The following is a 5,810-nucleotide window of genomic DNA, read 5'->3' as shown; positions in this document are numbered from 1 at the left end:
ACAAGCCAGGGGCCACTTCATCATTATCAGAAGCCTCTTCGACAACGCCCGAAGGACCTGCCTCCCCCTCGGAGTCCGGTTTGGCATCCGCAGCATTAGCCATCTCCGGAGTGATGCGCGAAGTGGATATGGCGCTGGTATCGAGGTCGGGGTATGTATTCCGGATCATCCACCGACTTAGCTTGAAACCCCTCCTGTAGGAGTCTACCATCAGGTCATCGAAATCCGGCGAAGCAATGTAATCGCTGACAACCTTCTTCTTCGCGTCTTCGATGCCTTGAGAGAAGATCTGAGTCCTCTCCCTGATATCCTCCTGAAGATACTCGACCTGGTGCTCCAGGTCCAGCTTCATTTCCGCCATACGCTGCACCACCACTCCCATGGCCTCGGCATCCCTCTGAGACCTCGCCTGCCTAGACCGCGCACGGCGAGCAGCAGCATCAGCAGCACGAGCATTCTCCTCGGCAGTCCGAGCAGCCTCCTCGGCAGCTCGCACCTGCCTCGAGCATTTCTCCACCTGGTTCGCCAAGGCGTGAATGGAGGAGTTCACCTATCAAAGGAAAACGGGATCAAAGAAACGAATAAAAGAATAAAAGCCGAGCTCTAAAGAAGGGATCACTTACCACCATGGCATGAGTAACGGCACGGCAGGCCACTTGGTGCAGAGGAGCTCGGTCCACGCCGCAACTTCCTCGGGAAACATCGCCTCCTTACTCCGTTGAAGAGCATGAACAGGCGACAGCACGCTCCTGAAATCCCCCGGGGCCTCCGAGCCCGACGGCCCAGCTCGCATATGAGCGGACTCAGAATAGGCGGGAGCCCCCATGTGTGTGGTTTCGGCATAAGGAGCCCCTGCCGGCTCCTGCATAGGAGGAACCATCTCGGGCTCCTCTGCCGGATAATTCGGCACCTCGGGCTCCGCAGCTCGGGATGGCTCGGCGCGAGCTCGCTTGGCCACCCGCTTCCTCCTCTTCATGCCCTCGAACAAGTGCCCACCTCGGGTCCCTCGAGAATCCATTGTACCTGCGAAAAGGAGTTCGGCATCAGTAAGACGTAAAAGAAGAGCAAGATAGGATCACTAGGGAAAGAACCTACCCGAACTCAGGCCCGCAGCAATAAGCTTGGCCTCCGTCAGATACCATTGGCAATCCAGCCCAAGCCGCGCCCATTGCCGGAGGCCCTTCGCCGTCTCCTCATCAAGTGTGATGCCGGAATCAGGAGCGGCCATCCCCCAGCCGGTTTGAAACGGCCACCCCAGCGCACTTCGCACCCCGAAATAGTCCCGCTTCCACGCCGGGACCTTATTGGGGAGTCCGTGTAAGAGCTTGAAGCCCGAGCGAGGGGACAGGTAGTATGCCCGCCTACGCCCAGGAAGGGGACCCACTTGCTTTTTCAGCATTAAAATAGAAGAGAAAATCTCCAAATCCAGAGGAAAGTTCTCGTCACAAAATAAAGAGATCGTCCCCACTAAGTTCCTAATGGAGTTCGGGTGAAGTTGGTCGACCGACACACCAATGTGGTTTAGGACCTTGACAAGAAGAGGGTGGAAGGGCAGTCACAGCCCCGCGGCGAGCTGTTCCCGGAAAATCACGATCTCATCAGGACCATGTTCCCAAGGGAAGCTGCCCGTAGGGATAAAGTAACCGTACTCACTGGGCAAGTCGTAGTAGTCTACGAGGGTTTGAAGTTCCTCAGACGTCATAGTCGAAGGGCCGAACTGGTCTACAACCCGGCCACGACGGGAGGTGGACGCTGACCTACCCGAAGCACCTCGGGTGGTAGGTCCGACCCCTTCCTCAGAACCTACATCGGGCTCACTAGAACTACTGGGGGACGCAAACTGGTTCGTAGAACCTACATCAGACCCGCTTGAACAGTCTGAACCCTCCAAACCAGACATCGGGAAACGGAACGGGATTCCAAAAAACTCACCCGGGAAGAAGACTGAAGCAGACCACGAGAACTCGAACAAGCAAGGAAACTTTGGACGCGAGCTGAAACATAGGCGCGAGCTCAAGGTGTACAACAGTAGCGAGGACGGGCCCCCCCCCCCCCCCCGCGCGCTATTTATATCCACAGCGGCCGGAAAGCGACGGCCCAGATCGAAGCCAATCCAACGGCCCACAGCCGCGCTAAGCCGCACGTCTTCCAAGACCAATCAGTGCACGTCTTTCCGAAACTGACGGAACGTCGCGCACGTCTTGTCAGAGGACAGGTGTCGGCACGCGTCTTCCCGAAACTGACGGGGTAACGGCGCACGTCTCCTCGCAATAAAAGCGTCTGCAGCGCAACTCCCGAACAACTACCGTCACGACTCCCAAACGCGCGCACTTTTTTGAAAATCAAATTAGAGCAAGTGCGCTCAGCACGGACCAAAACCCTCCTGCTACCTTGCAAACTCCCCGCGCCAAGACGGGACCGTTGTCGCAGGGAGTGGGGGGAAATTGATGAAGGGAAATTTGGCCCGACCTCGCGATCGCCCGACACGTGGTGAAGGCTAGCAGCTCGGGGCAGTAGAGCGCCCAAAGCGAACATCGGAAGCATGTCCAAGCCCACTACCGAGCCCGAACTCCAGACCGCTGTACTTAGCCTGAGCTCCCTGTTAAGAGCGAGCTCCCTGTCAAAGGTCCGAGCTCCCTAAGAACCCGAGCTCCCTAAGTCCGAGCTCCCTACTAGGAGCCCGAGCTCCCTGTTAAGAGCGAGCTCCCTAAGTAAGAACCCAAGCTCCCTAAAATCCGAGCTCCCTGTTAAGAGCGAGCTCCCTGTTAAGGGTCCGAGCTCCCTAAGAACCCGAGCTCCCTAAAATCCGAGCTCCCTATTAAGAACAAGCTCCCTACTGGGAGTCCGAGCTCCCTATTAAGAGCGAGCTCCCTACTGAGAACCCGAGCTCCCTACAAGGGGCACGAACTATACTGGGCCCCGAGCCTCACAAAGCTGACCCGAGCTGGCCCATGGCAGCTCGGAACACTCCAAACCGAACTCAAGGCACCTCGCTCGCCACTCCAACACTTCACTTCCAGAGCACCAGGCCAGCCAAACGTACCCGACACCAAGGACGTCCGTATCCAAGGGTGATGCACCTGACTGATTTGGGATTTGACGCCTGACAGCCGCATTTCAAACGGCTTCCTGCCACCGCCACCTGCAACCGTCGTCACTTGCCGCAGAGACGGCTCCGACAAAAGGAACAGTGGCGGTTCTGTCCGGCCAGAGGAAATGACACCCGAACTGGCAGGAGTTCAGAAGTAATCATGCCCGACCTGACGGAGGCCTGGAAGTAAGTGCGCGAGGTGGTTATAAAAGGCTTCTACCCCCCAGGAACGAGGTATGCTAACTTTCGCGCTATCTAGTTTATCTTGCCTTTGAAGGATTCTAACTTGAGCTTCGGAGCCCTTACGCCGGGTTCTCCCCGGAGCTTCTCTTCTCCTTCTGTTTCAGGTCCCTGTTACTCAGTTCAGAGGCAAGATCATCGACAGCTAAGACCGGCCAGATTGTGCATCATCACTATTTATTTATAAATTTGTTATATTATTTATTTTTTATAAAAAATATGTATATATATGATGAAAATAATTAAAAAATACTTTTATTTTTGCTTTTACTTTATTTAAATTAGTATATTTTATTTTTCTTTTAATATTTTTTATTTTTAAAGAAAACAAGTCAGATTGGATCAGATCTGAAGATCTGACTTCCCGATAGGATTCAAATTCAAATCGAATCTTATCATATCCAATCAGATCTTTGGATCGGATCAGATCCAACATAAACATTATCAAATCGGATTCGAATATAGTGGGTTACGGACTCTTGGCTTAGATGAAAGCAAATATTTCCTTCCAATCATGGTCTTTCGGGTCCATGGAAAACCGAAACATATCAAACTCCAGGAATGGCGTTGTTCAATCTCGTTCTTACTCTACCGCTTTTCACTTGTTGAATCCTACTTTGCTTCCCAGTAGCGTTTTCAGGTCATGGCAGTATGGGAAGAGAGAGATTTCCTCTTTAAGGTAGCAAGCGGATCAGAAATGATTTCCTTTCCATGTTGTTCTGTTCCGGGAGAGGGTGACTTTGACTTTTAGATAAACTAAACTCCTTTCGCTTCTGGGTGCTGGCAGCTTCGGAAAGGAAAGTAAATCTCGCAGTTTTTAGGGGAAGTCAGGGAACAAGTTATGCAGCCCTTCTCTAATAGGGCACTCTTGGGCGGTAGATCAAATAGAATTCCCTTCTTCTTTCCGTGATTCGAATCCGAACTGATCCATTTGCATCTTTAATTGGACTCCAATTTAAAAAGTGGAGTGTGGAAGTTTAGCAAGATGGCAAACCTCGTTCTCTCATAATTTAAGGCCCTGTTTGGTGTGTTTTTTCTTTTGCGGGCTGTTGGATGTTTACAAGCTTGGTAGCCTGCGTTTTGGTTTTTTCTTGTTTGGTTGGGAAAAGATTTAATTGTCAAAATATGCCTCCCAAAAAAGACAATATTTATTTTGGGCTATTTTCGGGAAGCTCCAAATAGAGCTTTTCAACTTTTTTCATCGAGTCTTCATGCAGAAAGATACATAGGAAGACGTGTCTTAACCAAATGGTCTTCAAGCTGTTAAGATCTTAATGCAAAAACTCACATTGTCTTTTGGTTGTCAAATCTGATGGAAGATCTTTCAAAAAAAACTTGCCAAACGGCACTAATTTGTATTGTTCATTTTATTTTGATGATAAATTATGTGATTTGCATGACTTTCTAATTTTGTTTCATGTTGTTTTTCAATGTATAATAGTCCCTTATAATTGCACTATGATGTGTATTTGTCTTATTTTGCTTAAAAGGGGATTAACTAATAGACCATTTATAGAGCTACTATGGAGATTTTTTCTTTTTCAAGAGAAAATAAAAAATTATTATAAACAAAAAGGACTTAGGTCCATTGTCTTAGTGAAGACGACTCATGATCAAAATGAGATTAGAAACAGTTTTTTGGGAGGTCTCAAAGTTGCTTCCACAAGAAAGGTTATTTGGCTTAAGAAAATAGTCAAATACCAGGGCTACAAGTTGGGCCGGGTTAGGTTAGGTTGAAGCCAATCCTTACCCTAACCCAATCCAACCTTCAACCCAGCTTTGGATTGGGCCCAACCCAATTTTCTTCCCATCCCTTAGACTCTAATAGAAGTTCTCAATCTTAGTTCTTAACTCAACTTTCTAGGGTGCTTCCGATACGATATGAATCAATACATGTCGATTTTTTTAACCTTGGTTTCAGGATAGTTTTGCCGTATACAAAATTTTAAATGGACATTTTTGGGAAAAATCATTAGAAGAACTTATTTGAAACGAAGGAAGAAAGAAGCCCAAATTTTTGGCTTCTCCTCAATAGGCTTTTCTGGCTCTCTTTTACTATATCGTGGTTTCCAAGGATTTCTCCTTAGCATTCGTTCTTACAACTCTCATTTCTAAGCCGCGACTGCTGGACACTCCGTCAAAGGTAAAATATGGCTGTATGAGATGTTTTTTTCGGAGATTGGGTTGTGGAAAGATGTTCCACATGAACCTTGTTTGTACACGTGCATGTTCATGTGAGTAGGTATACATGCAAGGAGCTAGTTCCTCAAAGTAACAAGTTCACCCAGAGATGGTAGATGCAACGAGCGCCTCAGAAGTTCACTACATTGATTCCAAAACATCTTTGTCTTAGGCTGAGGGGAAACACATCCTCACAATGGTAAGACCCCATCATGTCAAGGTGACAGACATTCTATAGTTGGCTAAAATCCTTTCCTTGCCCCATCAAGAAATAGAATGAATAGTAATAAGATCAAGA

The sequence above is a fragment of the Nelumbo nucifera genome, chromosome 1 (genome assembly GCF_055504915.1).
Source record: "Nelumbo nucifera cultivar China Antique chromosome 1, China Antique-T2T, whole genome shotgun sequence".
NCBI classification, from domain to species: domain Eukaryota; kingdom Viridiplantae; phylum Streptophyta; class Magnoliopsida; order Proteales; family Nelumbonaceae; genus Nelumbo; species Nelumbo nucifera.
The sequence above is the reverse complement of the archived record's forward strand: the minus strand, read 5'-3'. Positions refer to the sequence as shown.